This window comes from Apus apus, chromosome 14 (assembly GCF_020740795.1).
Source record: "Apus apus isolate bApuApu2 chromosome 14, bApuApu2.pri.cur, whole genome shotgun sequence".
Lineage (NCBI taxonomy): Eukaryota > Metazoa > Chordata > Aves > Apodiformes > Apodidae > Apus > Apus apus.
This window is the reverse complement of record NC_067295.1, coordinates 13,786,130-13,807,566: the sequence shown is the minus strand read 5'-3', so window position 1 is coordinate 13,807,566 and position 21,437 is coordinate 13,786,130. Positions and strand designations below refer to the sequence as shown.

Below are 21,437 nucleotides of genomic sequence, written 5' to 3'. Positions count from 1 at the left end.
TAGTTGCTATACTTGTTTTTCAGTGTTTTGGACAGGAAGTCACCCACTCACATTTGTGCAAGAGGAAGAAGGATTAAGGGAGCTTTGGCCAATTATTTTATGAAGTCTATCTTTACGGCTCTTCTGCCCTCAGCTCAAGTTTCTGTTCTGTGTTCCTCCTTAACTCAGCTGAAAATGTGACGACACACAGTTAGCAAAAGTATGAATTCTGATGTTGAGTGGGAAGATCACATCCATGGGAGTTTGGAGACAGATGCTGAGTGTCTGCATGACTGCAGCAACTGTCATTACCTTAGTTTGTGTGTATGAGAAAGGGATGCTTGAGTGTGTCTAGATGTTTATAAAAGGTTATCACCTCCAGGAATCATCGTAATTGTCTCACTGTTAATAACAATAGTCTCTTACTGATTTCCTATCTCACATAACTCAAAAAGGAAAATAAAAATGTTAAAGATGTAGTTCATATTTTATTGAGGATGGGTTAAGGTATTTTTTTTTTCATATTTCCAGTATTGTTAGAGCAAAAACGGGCAACTTTCTAGTCTAGTTTATAAAGCCCTTTTTGTAGGTGAAAAGTTTATACATATACATCTTATGATCTCTCAAAAATGTCTCCCTATGACTACACTCTGAAAAATGTTTTCTTAGAGATATTGTTATATTTCAGCCTTTTAGAAGTGTTCAAAGCTTACCATCGTGCTTCCCTATGCTTGTTACGATAGTAAATGCAAGGAGTATTACTGCTATGTAAGAGTATTACTGTTACATAATACTTTTATTTTTGTAATGTTTTACTTTCCCATTTATTCAGTTTTGTATCACTAAATTCTTTGTACTTGTTTACATTTTTATAATGTCTGACTTTCTGCTTTTGCTGTTGGCTACATCCTTCCTATGTTCCCTGCTGGTCTGATTAAGATGAGCTCAATAATCACCAGAGAGTTTTGGAGAGTGGGAGTGTGTGGGCACAAAGGGAGGAACACACCCTTTGTTCATAGGAGCAACACTGCCATAAACATTACAAACCTTCTGAGTCTGGAGTAGCAGCTCTATTTTTCAATTGTGATGGTTTCTAAGATCTGGGTATGGCTGTTGTTAAAGATTGGGATCCTGTCATTTGCACAGGCCAACAGATCAGGCTAGGCAATGGAGATCTGCATTGTATCTTTCTGACCATCTTGAGTGCCCTTCTGGTACACATGAAGTTTAGATTTACTGTTTTTTTTCTGTGTTTGAATAATTTGCTCATGTAGTCCCCACTCTTCAGCTGGCTTTCTTTGTCACTGATCCAGAAGTATCTTGGCAGTTCTGCTTCCCACCACTTGTGGCATCTGTTCTTTGGATTCACTCTTGCATTTCTGCTTGTCTTCTGGCTTATTCTTTTCCTTTTCCGGTACTGTACCTCTGTCCTTTACTTCTCATCTAAGGACTCATGAGAGGAAGAGGGAGAGAGAAAGTGAAGGAAGAAAAAAAAGTAACTCTTCTTGAATTTCTTATTCATCCTATTCTGCATCGCTCTGCTGATTACTCTTGTCCCAAGTGCTGTTCATATCTTCCTTTTCAAGACTAATAGGCAGGCACAGATCTGTCCTGCCTATCATCTCTCATTCAGCAGATCAGTACTGAATTCTGACAGTGCACACCTGCAAAGCCATCTGAATTTTTTCAGGATCCATCTGCTTTGCTGAGAGAATTGAAATGTTGACAATAGAGGAACTGCAAATACTGTTGTTAAGGATTGTTTCCTCTAGTCCTTTTAACTTGTCTTTTCCTTTAGAATGTCAGCAAATCGTGATCAGGGTCCATTGTGGTTTTCGTGTTTGTATGATAGGTAGGACAACTGGAGATCCTTGCATTATAGTAAAGTAAACAAACATGAAGACTATAATTAAAGGTCCTTAAAATTAATTTGGTTACTTCAGACTTCATTCTAAAGGCTTTTTAGTCTATCATTAATTAAATTGAACCCTAATGTACAATTGAGCAGGTTTGTTTCTGTTAGTTGTTGAACTGACAGAGTAAGAATAAAAGCTGAGAGCAAAAATCAAAACTGATGTTAGAGTCTGGGAAGCTGTCCATTTTTCATAAAGCATAACTGACAGCCATGTGTTTGAACCATTCTGGTCATCTGGAGTCTTTAGTGTTTAAATCTTGGAAGATGACATCAGTTCTTAGCAGGGTGGCCGAACTATGTACAGGTGTACATGTGTTCATTGAATGGAGCTATTTCTTTCTGCATGCTAATTATTTTGAGACAGGTTTCTTAGATGACTTGATGAAATGTTGGCATGTATTTCACAATGTAATGTTTAAGCACGTGTCTTGTTCCCTGCTCATCCTAGCTGATTACTACCAGTTGGCCATTATTTGTTTTTGTTCTGCAGCTGAATTGAGTCTTAGGAGCAGGAAGCAGCAAGATGATAATATTGATGAAAATTTTAGTATCAGTTGAAGGATTTCCATTGCAGTAGCAGCAATAATTCTAGGTTTTCATCCCCATTGCTTCAAGTAATCTATGTGGGTAGAGAAAGATTTGTGTCCCTGGAAGAAGTTGGACTAAGTTAATGTTGAGCTTAGTAACATCTCATGGTTAGTTCTCAAAATGTATGTGACAAAATTGAATAGGGTCAACATGGAGTACTATCTCAGAATCGGGATTTTTCGTTTGTATTGCTCTTAGATAAAAAGTTGAGAGTTGAGCATATTTTCCTCGAGGTGAAAGTAAACTTCATTTTTATAGTGTCCATTGCAATAGCACTTCTCAGTCAATTATATGTGAATCCCTGGGGATTTTGGAGAAGCTGAGTTTATATATTCCTCTAATAAAGAAACACTAAACAGTTAATAAAAATATCAGAAGACTCTGCAGTGCACTTTGTTTCCTTGATAGCAGCATGTTTTGTGTCTGTTGCTACAGCATTCTACTGGGTGAAGATAAATGGATTTCATAATCTCACATTGGGGAGAAAAGTGAGACTGGAAAAGATTGGAGCTGCACTAGCTGGATAACTTAACATTATAGCTCTGAGAGGCAGAGCTATAAAAAACCATTAGGGGACATTACCTTCTTGATTGGGGATTCAGAAATTGATGCACTGCCTTCAGTCTTGTGATGTTTTCAAACTTTCATTAAGTTTATATCGTCTTCTACCTGGCCCTTATAAATTGCCAGTCTGAAAAGAAATAATCTGTCATAGTGTGTCTGTTACAAGTAGATTCATCTTCAAAACAATATTATAATTTCCTAAAGACTGGTTTTAAATCCACCAGCGGAATATGAGTAAAGGTGCATTGCATTACTTTGACATGTTATTCATTGAGATCATTTTGTGATGGATTTGTGCTTAATATGTTGAGTTATCACAAAGGAGAATGCTGGATCCATTATTGGTTTTAAGAAATACCACAACTGGTGATCATAACTTGAAAAAAAGTGAAACTAAATCTTAGTTTTGTGGAGTAGGCTCCTAAATTGACTGTGCCTGAACTAATGGGTGCCTGATCTCTGATTGTAAGTATGGATACCATTACAAAAAGATTTTGTATGGGGATAGGGAAAATTTGTCTTACAAGTATGATGCATTTAGTGAGACAAGTCCAGTTTACCAGTTTTCTAATTAGTTGCTAGACATATCCAGAGATATTCTGAAAAAACGAAATTGTCAAGCATGGTCAGCCATCTTTTAAGAAACACTCAGCGGATTGAATAACTTTTAAAATAATTACTAGTTCATTATGTATTATTCACTGGGTTACCATTTGTGGTGGGTTCACCTTGGCTGCCTACCAGGTGCTCACCAAGCTGCTCTTTCACTTCTCAGGAGAACAGGGGGGCAAAAGAAGATGAAAAACTCCTGGTTTGAAATAAAGGCAGTTTAATGAAAAAAGCAAAGGTCACATGCAGAAGCAAAGCAAAACTAAGGGAGATCGATTCTCAACTTCCTTTCAGCAGGCAGTGTCCAGCCACTTCTTGGGAAGCAGGGCCTTGGTATGTGTAGTGCATGCCCCTGACATGGGGAAGCCCTCTGAGAGAGGCCAGCCCTGCAGCCCCCCTACCAATGCAGATTACACAGGGCACTTCTTTGCTGTGAGTCACAGAGCCCTGGGCCAGGCTGCCCAGAGAGGTTGTGGAGTCTCCTTCGCTGGAGACATTCAAAACCCACCTGGACGTGTTCCTGTGTGATGTGCTCTGGGTGACCCTGCTCTGGCAGGGGTTTGGACTACATGATCTTTCGAGGTCCCTTCCAACCTCTAAGATTCTGTGATTCTGTCACGTGCTCTTGGTTTCATCATAGATAAGCAATTAGTCTGGACTTGTTTATGTCACCGCTCTAGACTTTAGTCTGACCACGTTCAGTGCCACTGGGGAGACTTCCTCCTCTTGTTTGTCTACACAAATATTTCTGTCCGTTACATTTTAATGCCCATTTTGGGGAAAAAGATTGTCAAATGGCCAGTTCTTTAAGTGCAATTTACTCATTACTGGCTAGGGATTTATGAAATCCCTCTATCTTCTGTCTTCTTGGTACATAAAGATAAGAGAGTCTGCTTAGGATGGGGATATGCTGGTACACAATCATGTTATCAAAATGAAGAATAGGGTTTTTTCAAACTCTTGTCAATATATCCAGTTGACAGTCTTCACTTAAACTTTTTTTTAGATAAAAAATTATCTTCCCATGTTTTGTTTCTATTTAAAACTTCTTGATTGTTTTTGACCTCAGAGGTAACATTCAGAAATGATGCAAATTTCAGGTAAATGTTGTAAAAATTGTAATTTTTTCCCCAAAGGATCTCCCAGTTTCTTACCTGATATTTAACTAAGGGATAAAAGGGACACAGGCGTCAAACTAGAAAACTTGAAGCCACAGAGACATTTCAGATGGGAGATGTGATCCACAGTGAACAGAACGAAAGAGCACCTTAAGAAGAGAAATTTGGATATCACCTGCCAAAGAGCATAAGTTGATAAGATGCTCAAATCTTACCTCTCTGTTTTTCTAACACTAATTTCAGAGAAAATGTAAGACAGCAGATTTGAAAGATATTGTTCTTGATGCTTCCTGAAGCTTCTGGCTTCTTTTGCTTTGTCTCTGTGCTTTTCTCAAAAGAAAATGCTGCTTTTAGGGCCAATCAAAACGAAATTTCTGCTGCATGGGAAATTGCCTATATTTCAAAATTTGTTTTCATTCTGAGTTGGAAGTGTTTTTTGATGCTAAGTTTTCTCCCACATCTAACTGGTATAATTCACTCCTCCCTAGGTAGTAACAGCTGGTCAATTTCCAGCATGGTGAGTTTCCATGCTAGTGACTCTCACTCGAGCTGCTTCATACATCAGTAAATCCCTTCTGGTGTCTCACATTTGAAAAGACAAGCGTGCTGCTCTCAGAAGACCTAGCACAATGGTAGACAAGGCTAAATATAGAAAGTGTTCTGAAGAGATCAGAGAAAAATTAAGTATATAACTTCTGGTATTGCCATTAGTAACTGTGCATTAAGTAGAGTGAGCTGCTGAATTCCCTGTATAGATCTGGGAGCCCACTACTGTCATCTCTGAAACGCCACTGTCATATGTGTTAGTACTTTAAACTGGTGATTACTGAAAAGCTGGCATTACTCTTACCCTGGGTGGGGTGATGTATCCTGAGCCTGCACAGAACTTTGGTTATTAGTCCTGGCTTACTCCTTGCCCACTGTGAAATGTAGAGGCAGACATGAAATGAGGAAAAGTATGGGGGATTCAGCCTTGGAGATTTAAAAAAATAAAGTGAAAACAGATAAGGTTTTAAAAATAAGTTTAAAAAATGAGTTGAGCTAATCCAGGGAGTCTATCAACCAAAGAATATAAGTTCTATTTATTATTTCCTAGACTTAGCTTAGAAGGTACCTTGGGAGGTCATCTAGTTCATCCTACTGAAACTTAGGAGTTTGATAATGTCACTTAGGATTCTCTGCTGCGGAGTTTGGATGAATCTGATGAATAGACATTCCACAGACCTTCTGGGCAACACATTCCTAATATAGAGAGTTTTTTCCCTGACATTAACCAGAACTTATTTTCTTGCAACATGTGTTTATTGCCTCTTGGTGTTTTGCTGTGTGTGTTTGAGGAGAATCTAGTTTTTCCTTCTATGTAACCATACCTCAGGCAAAACCAGCCCCCTTAATTTTCTAGCTTCAGGTTGACTAAACCCAGTTCTCTGTCTCTCCTGTCTTGTGCTGTAGCCCCTGTAACCGTCTTGGTGGCCCTTTTCCTCTGGACTCACTCCAGTCTATACATGCTTAGTCCAGAGAAGATGCAGTTTCAAAAATAACTCTAATAGAAGTTGCAGGTTTGATATAGATGATGTTGAATGAAACTGGGGTGTTTTACACAAGCCATCAGACTACAAGGTTTATTGTGGCCTTACTGTGGGCCTATGTGTTTTGATGGCATTGAATGTGCCAGGCTAACAACTTACCTTCCTAAAAGACTTGAGCAGCTAGTTCCCGTGGACTTTCTATTGGTATTTAAACATATGAAAAGCTTTCCTGTCATCTGACAGGCAAACTTCTTATCCTGCTTGCATATTTAGGGTCTTAAAAAAATCCACATACCCATCAAGTTTGGTACTTACTTGTTTCTAAATCTTTCTGACCAGTGTAGTTGATCCAGAAGAGTGAGACTGACATATTCCTGAAGACTTTAGCTCTGAAGCTATGGGCACTAAAACTGAGTTAAAGCTAAATAAGTGACTAAGGAGTTTGCATACTGTCTTGAACACTGGAACAACAATGTGTAGAACAAGCTGGAGGGATAGTAATTTACCCGTCTTATTTCCCAAGACTGTTATTCCTCATCTTGACATACCATTTAAGTAATTTAATTATCAGTATTTTGTCTTGTCATTAGGTTACTGATGTTTCCATTATTTATATTTCTAAAAACTTAGAGTGCCCAGATATAGACACCACCCCCGCACCCCCCCACCCCCTTTGAGTCATTTGGCAAATATTTGTATCGGATCCTCTTTTCTTCTGCAAACATCCAGTCTAATTTTAATCTCTGATGGGTGTTCTGAGGTATGATAGAATCCCCACTGAAGCCAGTGTCAGTCTGGACACAGGTAGCAAAGAGGAGAATTTGGGGGCTTAGTTAATGGTCTAACAATGTTTTTTGGGGGGGTTTTGTGCGTTTTTTTGTTTATTTAGGGAAGGGGTAGTATTGAGAACAATACTTAGGAAAGCTCTTATTTGTGGCCACTTATGAACTTGTGTAGCAGAACATAACAGTTTCTGTTAACATTTGGTAAATATTTGGTTCATGTTCAGAACCAATTGCAGTAAATAATTGCAAGGAGATGCCTTCTTGAACTCATCTGTTTGGGAGCATGGGCAAGGCAAGCTTCTCTGTTTCTTGGCTGCAGTGAAGAGTGTTCGGCACAGTCTATAGGATTTAGCTGTGTTTGTATAAGCAGTTCTGGTGTGCTTTGCTGTGGATTTGTTTCATCCATTGGAAAGAACAGCAGGACAGGAATTTCACTTAGATATTAATTTCAGCAGTCTATGTTCATATGCAGGGAGCATCTTGAGAGACTATGAAAGCTAAGGACCTAGCAGAGTTATCTTCTGTCTCAGCCTGCAAGTAGTACATTAAGTTAATACTTAACTTCATCTCTGTTAACTTTAGGATTGTGCAATGCTAGAGAGAGAGGGTGTTTTGTGGAAGACAGGCCCTGTTTTTATCTCCTAAGTACCCCTCAAAAAATGTTTAGCCAGACCCTTTGTCTATGCTTGGGCTGAGGACTTTCCATATGAACTTATTTCTTAACTAAGGCCTTGATTTACTTCTGTGGTAATTCATGAGAGGTATTGGAAATCCTTCAGCTTTTCTCAGTGGTCCCTGGGACTTGAGGCTCAGTGAATTTCTGCATGGGTTTAACAGGGAGCCACATCAATAGCTGTAGTGTGGAAATACATCAATAGTGTGGAAGCAGGAAACCAGCTACTTCATTCTGTTCTGTTTCTGAAGCCAGAAGATGAATGAGACAGACTGGGAAAATAATGTGAGTGACTTGTCCAGTGGACAGCTTTGGGAAACCAAGTCTCCTCAGTTTCTGTTTTAAAAGGCTAATTTGACAGTAGCATCTCTCAGGTCTGGTGCTAACACTCTAAGTACCAAAATGTTTCAAAATTCATTTTGTTCTTAGAGAGGCAGTGAATAACTCATCTTACAAGCACAGCAGGATGTGTATCCGCTGAGATTTCCTTTAGTCTGACAGCCTACAGATTTGTAGTGCAGGTAGTAGTTCTAGTAGAAACACTGCCCATTAATATGTAAGGGAACTACATTCTGAGCATCTTAGAGGATCTGCTCAGTTATTCACAATGTTTCTCTGAGATGACTGCAAGCAATTACATTTTTTAAACATTCATTTATCAGTATTTTTATGGAGAGAACACCTAATTCTTAGTTCCCCCTCCATCTCTACTGTCTTCATTTAACACTGGTTTTAAAAAATGAGCCAGTGGCACATAGTTGACCTTATTTTTTAAACTGTTAATTTTATTTTAATAAGAGTCACAAAGTAGAGCCATACTTTTTTAGAAGGTGTATCAGTGTATCTTTGTCCTCCTAGAGCAAGTCATTAGGTTTTTTAAGATTTTGTTTTACAGTTCACCTTTTCTTTTGTGTGGATTCTGAGAGTACACAAATACAATTTTTTTTTTTGTATCGTTGGGCCCGACACTGTTCTGTATCTTCATAAATGATCTGGGTGATGGGATCAAGTGTACCCTGATTTTTTAAATTATACCAAACTGAGTGGTGCTTAGGAACATGGTTTAAGCATTGGACTGGTAGAGTCAGCCTACTGGTTGTAGGCTGGTTGTACTAGTTCCATTTTGGTTTGATCTTAGAGGTCTTTTACAACCACTATGATTCTGTGGTTCTGCAATTCTGAGAGTGGGAAAGTAGACCCTTTAGAAGGGAGAGCCACTCTGCAGGAAGACCTGGATAGGCTGGAAGAATGGGCTGGCTAACAAGAACCTTACGAAGTCAACAAGGACCAGTGTAAGGTCTTGCACTGGAGAAAACATCCAGGAGTGCAGCACAGGCTTGGATCTACCTGGCTAGAAAGCAGCCCTCTGGAGAGGGACCTAGGGATCCTGGTGGACAAGCTCAGTATGAGTGAACATTGTGCTGCAGCAGCAAAGAAAGCCATCAGGATGCTTGGTTACATCAGTAAAGGAATCACCATCGAGATAAAGTCATCATTATCCCGCTCTACTCAGCACTTGTCAGACCAAACCTGGAATGCTGTGTTTGGTCCCCCCTATGCAAAAGTATGTGGACAGACTGAGAGGGTCCAGAGAGGGACCACGTGGATGATCAAAGGACTGGGAAGTCTGTCCTGTGAAGAAAGCCTGAGATAACTGGTTTTGTTCAGCCTTGAAAAAAGAAGGCTTAGGGGAGACTTCATCGTGTTCAAGTACTTGAAGGGAAGCTACAAAGAAGCTTTTTACAAGGAGTCATATGGAAAAGATGAGGAATAATGGATACAAGTTACTCCTGGGGACATTCTGATGGGACACAAAAGGAAAATTTTTCACAATAAGAGCAATCATCCACTGGAATAATCTCCCCAGGGTTGCAGTGTATTCCCAGTATTGTACACTTAAGATTCAGCTGGGCAGGGAGATGGGCCATCTTGTCTAGACTGTGCTTTTGCCTAGAAAGTTTGGACCAGATGATCTTTGAGGTCCTTTCTGTTCTATGATTCTGTGGTTTGCTCAAGATGCGTCTCTAAAAATGCAAATATGAGTTGGTCAGTAATTTCTTGCATGAGAAGCAGTATCTTTGCAACGCCTTAAATAATGTTTTCTTCCCTCTGTTTTGTTTTTCTCTTCTATGCTTATACCTACAAACACAAAGTAGTTAACAGCATTGACTTTTCAGTATGCTTACTGATGCCAGTGTTTTAATTTTTTTTTTTTTTAACTTTTACTATTTATCAGAGAAAACACTGCCACTCTTGTGAAAAGACAGACTTTTGCCATTGCTAAAGAACTAAAAATGTCAAGGAGACCGTACAAGGAAAGTAACACAGTTTGTTTTGGAAATTGTTCTATGACGAGTTCTATAATCATTTTGACAAAACTTCTCTAAACTGAAACCTTCGTACTTTTTCAACTGAATGAGCTCTGAAGGCACAATGCATCAGTGGAAATAGAAATTAAGCAGACTTTTTTTTAATCTCAGGAAAGAGTTCTGCACTCTGTGCCTCCAGAGTAAAGATGTTTGCTGAAACAAACAACATTTTTGTGTGATTTATTACAATGTGTACTGCTTCCCTGGGTTTTTATCCTTCAAGCTGCTCTGGAAGCAAAAGCTCCTTTGCATACTAATAAATAGGAGTGTTTGTAATTATTCAGTGGTTACAGTGGTATTCCTTTGAGATGAATCATTGCTACATTATTTACTTTTCTTTGTTTATATTATTTGAACCTTTAGTTCAACTATAAATCAAGGCTTTACTGGTGTTGTGATATGTAGTACTTTGATATTTTTTTCATCTGTAATGCAAGGATTGGAGCACATGTTTAGGATCTGACTCTCTGGAACCAAAAGTCACTTCACAGTATTTTGATAAGAAAATTTATATACATGGTGTAAAAATATATATATATATATATAAATCAACTTGAATGTCTTCTTCAATGGCTTTATTGGAAGTCAAAGATCAACCTCTGTAATAGACATTAATCGGAGTGTTAAAACCTAGAATGAGTTACCATAAATAAAACTTGTTAAAGAGTTTAAACGGTTTAATTAGATAGAAAGGTGAAATGAAATTTGCCCTGCCCAGACCATAATTTTATAATGGTCCTTTTTCATCCAGTTCAGGATTTTCTGCCAGCCAAGTTGATCATGTGGGCTAGTAGAAAGATTTGATCGCATAGCAGACAGGTGGATGTTGCCTGTAGCTCCACCTGGTTCAGAGGGAGCAGCAGTTACTGCAAAGCAAGGGCTCACATGCACATGTTGTCCCAGCTGCACGGACGTGAGCAAGGAAGGATCTTGCAGTGTCAACAATACTCCTTTTTCTTCTGCCATAAAGGGAGAGCTTGCTTTTTGCTGCCAGTTGGAAGTTTGATCCTGCCTGACATAGAATGCCCAGTCCAGGATGGTGCAGGGCTTCAGGAGCAGCTTAACATTGTGTATTTCATGGTGCACGTGCTAAAGTGCACCTCATACCATGGGACTGAAGTCCTTGGGACAGCCCAGGAAACAACACAAGTTCAGAAATTTGGCTTGTTTCCATGTGACTGGCAAGTAAAGGTTTTAATGAAGGAAGACTTTAGCCTTAAATACTTGTTACAAGCTTTTCCTTTACCTGAACAAGTACTAAATATTATCTCTTTGCCTAAACTGTCAATGCATGTGTTTACAATTTCTGTCTTTCACCTCTGCTCAACCTGAAGATGCTGGTTCTCATGTTACTTTTGCAGCACATTTTTTTCCCCAAAAAAAGTTTTCCTGAGGTTGTTAATAAGATTACAATGAGTAATATTTCAGAAGGGTTATTTAAAATGTAGTTTTCATAGAAGTTTTTCATTAGAGGTTTTTTTCCCAATTAGGTTTATACCACCATTTTGACTAGAGTATTTTGCAAGAAGGGACAGCTTTTTATAATTAAGATTTGCATTACTTTAATTTTCTTTGGAGTTTTCCTCAAATGTAAAATAAATCTATATATTCCATACTGTTTTCATTTTGTAGCAATAATTGCCTAATGAACTTAAATTAGCTACTTCTTTCAGTAGTTGTGCTTTTCCAGTAAGGGATTATTTTTGTGAACTTTATTTATTTTAGTTCTTCCTCTGTTTTTATAACGAATTTTCAGTTGATTTTTGAGATACAAGAAATGGTGAAGCCAATGTTGAAATTATTTCACATAGAAAACTACATAATCAAGATAATCTGTGATATTAGGAACATTTTTTTCCCAGTGAGAATGTAATAATAATGTTCCCTGTTTCTTTTCTCCTATGTGACAACTGTGTTACTGCTGAAAGAAGAGTAGGCTTCTAAATGTAATTTCTTACCACTGTTGCATGGCACAGAAACAACAGAATTGTATATAAAGTGTAATTTTCAAGAAGTTTGGGGATGTTCACTTTTCAGCAATAATCTTGCCCTTGATTCTTACATTTTATCAAAAATTAATAAAAATGGGTCAAGGCAATGGGAAACCAAGGGTAAAAGCAGGTTTTTGAGAAGAGATTTTAGAGAACTTAGGCAAAGTGAAAGTTAAGAAGCTGAACTTTCCCACTGTAATCACTGGGCAGCTTGAGAAGGAATAGTAATGTCTTAGTGCCTCCCTGGAAATACCACTGTCCCCTGATGCATATTTTTTGGGGAGTGCATTCCAGCCCATATTAATGCTTGTAGCATGTAGGGAAACACTGTGAGCAGTTCCAGAATTTGTCAAGTGATTTGGGATATTTTATACGATGTGGATTTTAACTGATGGAAGGCAAATTATGTGTAATACTTATGAGTTTGGTTTTTTTGATAAGCATCCCATGTTTTACTACACATGTGATCGGTTTGATAGTATTTGATAAAGCTAAAAATAGAATTGATTACAAAACAGATTATAGTTCAGCTGAAGTTAATTTATTTGAGCATAGGTATCATTTATGCTCTCATGCAGGTAGTGAATGAGAAGAAAAAGTTAAATGAGGAAACATGATTTTAGGAAAAACAACTGTTAGGGAAACTTTAACTGAAATCACAATCAAAGCAGTTAATTGACTTATTAATGGCATGTAATTAACTGGCAATCAGTGAACTATGCATTCAGAAACAATACATAAAACACAGTACTTGGTACTTGTGTGGTATTAATATGTACCCACAAATTCTAAACTCTCTTCTGTAACTGATCCCTAAATGTTTCTGATTCCCCATACACGCATGCCCTGTGTGCATGCAACCCTCTCAGTCATTGCTGCAGGGTACAACACCCTGCCTCCCTCAGGCTTAGGTGAAGGTTTTGATGCTGTTGGGGTTACTCCTGGCAAAAAATCAAATTAGTGTTAATGTCATCCTCTTTGCTCTCCCCTCTGTTACAAATTTTCATGCTGCCTGGGTATTCCTTTTCAAGCTGACTTCCTTTTTGCCTTTCCGTAATTCCTTCCTTTCTGTTTCATGTGGCAAATGATCGTTGATTGTAGCAGTGCCATCCAGGGGCACACACTTCCTCAGTTTTGGGTGTTAAAGCTGTTTCTTTCCGGCGATTGTGCAGCCATGTGCCAAGAGAGGGAGCCGTGTGCATTCCCCGACTGGGACCAAGGTTGCTCAAGAAAACAAGCAGAAAGGCAGCTGAGGTTCAGCTGATGAAATGAGTTGAGGTTAATGCAGATTGGTTTTATTCCCCACCCCTGAACTGCTGTGTTCATCTTTAATTTTCACTTTACAAAAGAAGTTGACTTAATCTGACATTTTCAGAAATCTGTTCTGTACTAACTTCTACAGGCTGCATTGGTAGGCAACAGTTTACTTGTTTTTCTTTTTTATTGAAGATTAAATTTCTTTTAATGAAGATAAATTCAGGGAAGGCCTTGGCAGGATGAGAACAGCGTTCAGCTGAGAAGTCAGCTCTATTCCTTCGACATCTGTTTCATCTGCTTTTAGTGCTCTACTTTGTGTACTGTATTTGTGAATAGACCCTGAAATATAAACAATTGCTGATCCTGCTGCTGGCTCTGATAACATAACTCATAATGTTGCCCTACTTATATTATAAAATGGTCAGGTCTGGAACTTTTGGTCTCTCAAGGCAGGTCTCCGATTAATCTTTTTCTTTTTTATTAGAGATCTTGTTATGTCATTATTTTTTGGGGAGGGATGAGAGAGCTTTATGGTATAGTGGGTTTTTTTAAGGCTTTCACTGATAATAGAGCAAGAAGACTTGAGAGTTAACAGGAACGTTGTACTAGCTACCTTTTTTTTTTCTTTTTTTTTAATATAGTCTGTAGTCATTGACTAGCTTCTGAGACGAAATATCATAGAACCAAAGAACAACCCAGACAGGAAGGGACCTTGAAAGATCATCTAGACCAAACTCTTAAAGCAAAGGGAGCCCAAATGAGATTATCTAGCACCCTGTCTACTGAGGTTTTGAAAACGTCCAGTGACGGTGACTTGTACCATCAGGGATTAATTGTTCTCACTGTAAAAAAAATTCTTTTTTATATCAAGATGAAACCTCTCCTGATGAAAGTTGTAGCTTTTGCTTGTTGTCTTCTCCAAGTGGCTCCTTGTGAAGTCAGAGCCTCCATCCTCTCTGGAGCTGCCTGTAAGTAATAGAATACTGTGTTGAGGTGCCCCCTAACCTTTTTACTCTCCAGGGAGAGAAAACTTAACTCCTTTGGTCTTTCCTTACTAGGCAGCTTTTCTTGCTGGTAATATTTGATTTACTTATGGTGTTAATAGTTATTACAGAGAAAGTGTCAGTCTTTAGCATGGTGCCTCTAGAGCTACTATAGGAAGAAAAAAAAGAGTAAATTTTATTAAATACATTATTGCTTTGATTTTCATAACATACTTGCTGACAGATTCTGTAACTAAAATGACTGTGTTTCTACAAAGAACATCTAATGTCTAATATGCTTCATAAGACATTCTGCTTTTCATAGGCAACAATTTCCCGTCTCTTCTCACAAATGTCTAGTATACCAGTTCTTACCACTTGACTTGGAAGAAGCAGAATGGCTAAGCACCATCCCTGGACCAATACAGCAAATAATGTATTGTTATTTCACTCTTAACAAGAACTGAGCACTTCATTGTGCTATTTTGCAACACAAATCTACCTGAAATCCTGTACTGCTTTCCTTTGCTTTAAACTTTCTGTATATGCAGCCCTCAAGGTGTCAGCAGAAATAATGCAATGGATAACTACAGATAATGTTACTATTTTGCTTTTGGACTATTCTCTTACCAAATCTAAATACTGTAATTATTAATTGTAAACACAGTAAAGACATGAAATTAGATTTCTTGCACCAAGAGACACCATTTGTACAGTGATACCTGAATTTCTTCCCCAGGCAATGTTTGAGACCTCTCTGTTAGAGACTGATCTGTATTTCTTGTGGCTAAGACAGTGACAGCTGCTCAGCTATGTCCTTGTTGTCTTTGATCAGGACATTCTGCCATTCTGAACCATGTTTGTAAACATCTTAAGGTAAAGAATGGTAGTTACTAGGTTTCATATTCTCAAACTTAAAACAACAATTAACCCCCTATCCCTCTTGCAAAAGACACCAGAAATGCAGAACCATTGTCAAGCTGTCCTCCATTGCTGAGAAAATTTAATCAAGTCAGACTTCTTAGTTTGCTTTCTGAGCCTTTGCTTTCAATGTCTGCCTGAAAGTGTACTGAGAGGAACCCAGCCTTTCATTCAGCACTGTCCAAGCACAGAGACTTTAGGGCTGCAGACAGAAGGGCTGCTGAGGATATGATTCTCCAAAAGAAGGGGATTGTGCAAGGCAAGAAGATTGGAGAGCCCTCCTCTACTGATAAAATCAGGGAGCAGTTCCTTGCTTGAATGTTCTTATGAATGAGGCCAATTTCCTGCTATTCTGCAGGTTTCTCCTTTTCCTTCTCTTCCAGTGTAACTTTTGATCCTCAGGGTAGAATAATCCAGGAACCCATGAAAATACAGAAGGATGCACTCAGTGCCCTTTGCATTCTCCCAATTTTCCACACATATGAGTATCCAGTCAGAGCTCCATGAACTTTGTTACATGAATTTATGTTGGTTTTTCCTTTTGACTCTGTGCTAATGCTGAAAATAGAATAGGTTCAAGTCAACCTGAAATAATGTTTTCTTTATAGTTTTTATTGACAGCATCAAAAATCTGAAAGGTATAATTTTGGCTTAAATGAAGAATTCTATTTGATAGCATTCTTTTCCCTCCCCTGAAGAGAGCAAATGCACCTGTGATTAAAGCAAAGAAAATAAAGGTCTGGATCCTTGAAGTGGCTATTGCTGCTGTTCCTTTTAACCAAAATCCCCCCGCTGTGAAATCTGGGGGGGGTGCAAAAAGTCCAGTACTTTCCTCTACCTGAGGGAGTGTGTGTCTGCCAACACATAGCACAGTGTCCTGCTCACAAAATGTTCAGATGCAGTGTGAAGTAAAGGTCTCCTTCAGTCTTTGTTGCTAGTACTCTTACTTTATATAAAATAGGAAGATAATGTTCAAAAGTCTGCTTAATTAAAATTAGATTTGAACCACTGTCTGTTACAAAAGAAGTGCAGTAGCCTGGTTTGTTATAACACCATCTCTCTCCATCTTCCTTGAAGTGCTTCAGTATTTTTTTTTTTCCTAAGGAATGAAATATTTACTGAAAAAAAGAGCTAGAAAATAATTGTGCTTTATTCCAGGTGAGTGTCTAAGCCACTGAAATATGTAGTTAACCTTCTCTATCTAGGTCAGTGATTCTTAAATTATTTTATATATAATAGAGATTCTGATATAATCTTATTTTCCCATTATCTGGGTCTGTAGGTATAATGCCTGTGCCTCTACTTGATAAGCAGAGGTTCAAGACTGATCAATTCTTTTTCACTCTGAAAGGCTTGATATTCTTAAGATTAGCTTGTGGAAAAAAAAGAAAAAAATTGCCAGTCTTACAGAATGACAGTACTAGAGTTTGTTTCCTTGTATAAATCTGGAGTATATAAAATATGACAATGATAAAAATGTTGCTATGTGTTGTGGATTCAAGAATCTGTCTGCAATATACTGTCTTTTTGTTCAGTGCAACTCTAATGCTTTAATTCACCTTGTCTGTAACCACTATTCCTTGTATAAATTATCATAAACCTGAAAAGGTGGGCTATTTTTTAAGGTTAGTATAACCAGCATTGCCTTATTTCAAAGTCTAGTACAATTATGAACACACCATAACTTGTGGATGATTAAATTGCAAATTGTGGGTGTCCACCAGACAACTAGATATATTAAATGTGTTCACCTTCATAACTCATCTTCACACATACACACTGTATGTTTTTCAGGATCATGCAGAGATGTGCTTGTTCTGCCTGAGGTACAATCTATAGTATTTATGGTTTATCAGATATACAGAATATCTTCTTCAAGGATACACTCATATATCATTTGAACTTCAGTAGTTATTACATTGTTTTAATGGAAAAATGTTATAAATGGATGAGTTTATTCTTTTTGCAACATTAATATTTTTGAACATGGCTTTCTCAATGCTCTTATTTTTTTGTTCTATGAGAGCATTAAATTCTTGTTTATTACTCACTGATTTTATGAAGATGTCTCATTTTCTCCTTGGAGACCTATAAAGAGAAAGTCAAAAAGCAGAAGCTAAACAATCAAAGTCGTTTCATAGAAGTTTTGTGGAATAAAAGTGACACATGTTAAAAAACTAAAATCAAGGTATTCAAGACCAAAACTTTACCTCTTATTGACATTGTAATTGAGTATGGAATATAATCTATACAGAAAGTTTTGAAAATGAAGTTCTGATTTACAGCTGTAAACTAAGTGATATCTAACTTAACCCACATGAAAAATACCATCAGTTGTTATTAACTTAGACTGGTGAGCTCATTAAACTAAAGGACTAACTCTATGGTTCTTGTAAAAAGAAGAGAATCTGATGCTTCAGTGTTTGTAGATACAGCAGAGAGCTGCATTCCTGTAACTCTGGTGCTGAACTCATTTCTCTGATGCTGACACCATCAGTTTTAATGCTCAAGGTGCCAGACTTTCCTTGCCATTTTGATATGCTTTATTTCTGCTGGGTTCTTTTGCTACATACCATTATATTTGTGATTCTCAACCCAATCTCAAGAGCCCTACATATGGCACTAATCCTCAGGTGTTCGTGCTGCAGATACGTTTTTACCTGCAGAATTATCTTGTGCATTTTGTCTGTCTTCTGGGACACAGCATTCCTGGCACAAAGTGCCAACTTCCCCATGCTGTCCCAAGGCAGCAGCACTGCAGGCATGGAGACTTGCTCTCAGTGTATGTGGTAGGATCTTGTGATACATGTAGGTTGCTGTGTGCTTCTCTTGGTACCTATGATAGCAATTCTAACACTATGAGTAGCTAAAAAATTGTCGTTAAGCTGCAGCATGTTATCCAAACTGGGATTCTACACTGGGAAGTGGTATTTGAAGTAGGAATATTGATAGCAAAGGGAGCCAGAAATGTCCACAGAGTGCTTGTCACCTAGCAGAAGCTGTAAATTGGTAGATTCTGAGATATTTTACAGATGAAGTGGAGCCCTTGTGGCATACAGTGGGTTGGAAACAAGTCAAAGTAGTGCTGGCCTGTTTTTTTTTCCTGTCACAGGTTAAAGAGGTGAGGGTATTCTTGATGTCTTCTCCAGATAACTTAGTATTTGATTTGTCTTTTGTTTGTCTTTTGTGTAATTGCACTGGATAATATTGCAAAGTTGTATAAAATTAAAATTAAGTTTGAAATCCGGTTTGTTAATTACAGTATTTAACTGTTGTGGTTATTGTTTCCTAGGAGATTAATGAGGTGAATTATTGTAATATAATTAAACTACAGTATATCTAATCTCTTACATACTCTTGTGGTTTACTGTTATTCAAGTATCACTTGAAGGTTAATTTTTCTTAACTGATATACATTTGACTTTGGCAATACAGTTTCTATCAAAATATGTTTTTAATTATATTTGAAAGTCATTAGGCAACAGCTCTGCCAAAATTATCACTGTAAGCTTTGGTAGTGAAGGTAAGGACATAAACAGTAAAATCAGCAGACTCGCATCCATTCACAACCTGAATAGTGACATAAAAGTGAAAGTTAACATATGCTGCCACTTGGATGCTAATGGCATCTGCTGAAGGTTAAGTCTTCTCTTCTGATTGTCCACTCTGATACATGGCAATTACTGAATGAATCAAAGGTGAATGGCGTAAGCATTTAATTAACATGAAAGATATAATTACATCTGTGAAAATCCAAAATCTCCCTCATGATGTTTCTTACTGGAGTCTTTTACTAGCAGCTAATGAGTTCCTCATTTCACAGTCAAGAGGCTGTGCCTCGGGCTGTTCGAATCAGCTGAATGGCTGTTTTCTGTGGTACTTTGGCAAAAATCCTCTTGTCTTGCCTCATAAACCCCAGAAACATACAGCAATATCGTTACAGGAAAAGATGAAACTATAGATTCATCAAAGCATGCCTTTTCTTTCCACTGGAGAAACAGATTAGTTTATATATCTTCATTTTTTTTAAATCCCCAAAGCCAGCCTTCCTCCTCTTCCAGCTGCAAACCCAGCTTCATCTTAAATTCACTGTTTCTCATTTATTCTCATGCTGGATTTATTTAAAAGATGGACACTCTGTGTTATACTACAATACAGAAGTTCTTTTTTATTATTATTGGTTCCAGTCAGACAGGTTTTTTATATCAACTATTTGCTTTCTGTTCTGTAATCCTAAGAAATTATCTTTGTAACTCTCTATAATTTCTTTTAAACTGTGGTGCTAAAGATTTTACTCTATTGTTTTCTCTCTCTTTTTTATCTCATCTCATTCCTATATTATTTGGACAAAACGGAAATTCTGTCTCCAGAACTGTATTTAATATATAATCAAACCCAACAGGAGACCTTTTTTAAAAAATTCAATGGAGTAGTCTGTAATTCAGTAGTTATAACTATCAGCCAAAATATAGAAGTTAAAGTATTAGTGATCACAATTCTGAGTGCAGAGGTTAACTCATTTCTGGACAGAATTCACAAATCTTTGATGTCCAGAAAACAGCAATCTTGAGCATTTTTTTTGTTTGTAGAGATGTATCAACCAGTATTGAAACAGGGAAACTGCTCAGTAGCTTTCTTGGTCATTACTCAAAAGAGTATGATCTTCTTAAATGATGTCCCTTTGTGCATTTCTAGAATAATTTCCTATTTTTTTTCCTGTCTGCTTTTCATGGTAAATATCCCATATTTCTTTGCTTTTTCTCTGCCATTAGTCAGCAGATAATTTTTTGTGTTGTGCTTTGTTGTTTTTCCCACTTTACATGCACTCTCTCTGGTCACTCTCAAGTTTTTGTGGGATTGCTTTAGGTGCCTGCTCTCACCATGGTTTAGAGTGAAGTATGTGAGCCATGAATAAGGCTATAAACCCAAATAGTCCAGATAATTGTGAAATCATTTGCACTTCTCTGGTTTTGTTGCCTTGGGATTTGTGTGCCATTGTAATAATTTTGAACATAACATTTCCAAGGTCACAACTCTAGAAAATAATCTGAACTTGCCAGTTGTAATGTTGCCAGCAGCTCCAGTTCTCAACATTCAGCAACTATCTGTTTCTTTCTGATGTGTCCTTGAATCTATTTGAACTTTTTTGTCAGTTCTCAAAAATCAAATCTATCTGCTTTGTGGTAAAGTATCAAATGTTGTTCTTAATTCCCCAGAAATTGTTTCTAACTTTGCTGTTGTCTCCAGGTAGGAAAAATATGCAAAGATTCAAGTAAATTTGTCTACCATGACCTCCTTTTTCTATATATTCAACCTGCTATCATGGTCTTCTAAATAATGCATTTTTAAGTCTGGTTTAATAATATTGATAACAAAGTCCAGGATAAGAAGCTTGGGCTTTCTACGATCTTGGAACCTTTTAAAGTAAAAAGAAATACACTGACTGCTACACTAGTTCTCTTATACTCCCTTCTGTACTTAGTAAGTTATCACAAATCCTGCCAAGGGCTTTCTTTTTCCTTTACCACTTTTCTACACATTTCTTGTTTTTAATTCATCTAGGCCTGGAGCTTTGTCAATGTTTAATAGTTATAATTGCCTAATTAAGGTATCAGCTTTGGTAGACCAGAAGCCTTCTTTCTCCACCGTGTTTCCAGTTTTCCAGGAGTGTGCTGCTACTTTTAAATTCCTTCTTCCTTCATGTATTCATTAGAACTGTCTATACAGCTATGAGCAATCTGTCTCTGTATTTTAAAAATGACTTTGCTTAAAGATACTTGCCTTACTCATTCTTGTCAGACTACACATCATAGAATCTTAGGGGTTGGAAGGGACCTCGAAAGATCATCTAGTCCAACCCCCCTGCCAGAGCAGGATCACACAAAGCACATCACACAGGAACGTGTTCAGATGGGTTTGGAATGTCTCCAGTGAAGGAGAAATGGATGAACAAAAAGGATGAACAAAAAACCCCCAAAGTCACACACACAGAAAAATGGATATTACCATGTAACAATGGTAAGCTCAGTCACTTCCTTTGCTTTTTCATAAACTGTGTAATAAAGGCAGATGTATGCTTGAGAAGCAGAACTACACACTTGGGGACTGCATATAACCTACAGTGATAAGAAGGCATAGAGATAATTTATGTTAATT

The 21,437-nt window shown here is 37.6% G+C and overlaps 1 protein-coding gene across 17 annotated transcripts in view; it reads left to right on the top strand.

Moving 5' to 3' along the window:
• The window catches only part of RBFOX1 (RNA binding fox-1 homolog 1), a 1,074,031-nt gene that overhangs the window by 144,004 nt on the left and 908,590 nt on the right, over positions 1-21,437 (top strand). The gene's annotated exons all lie outside the window — the stretch shown is intronic.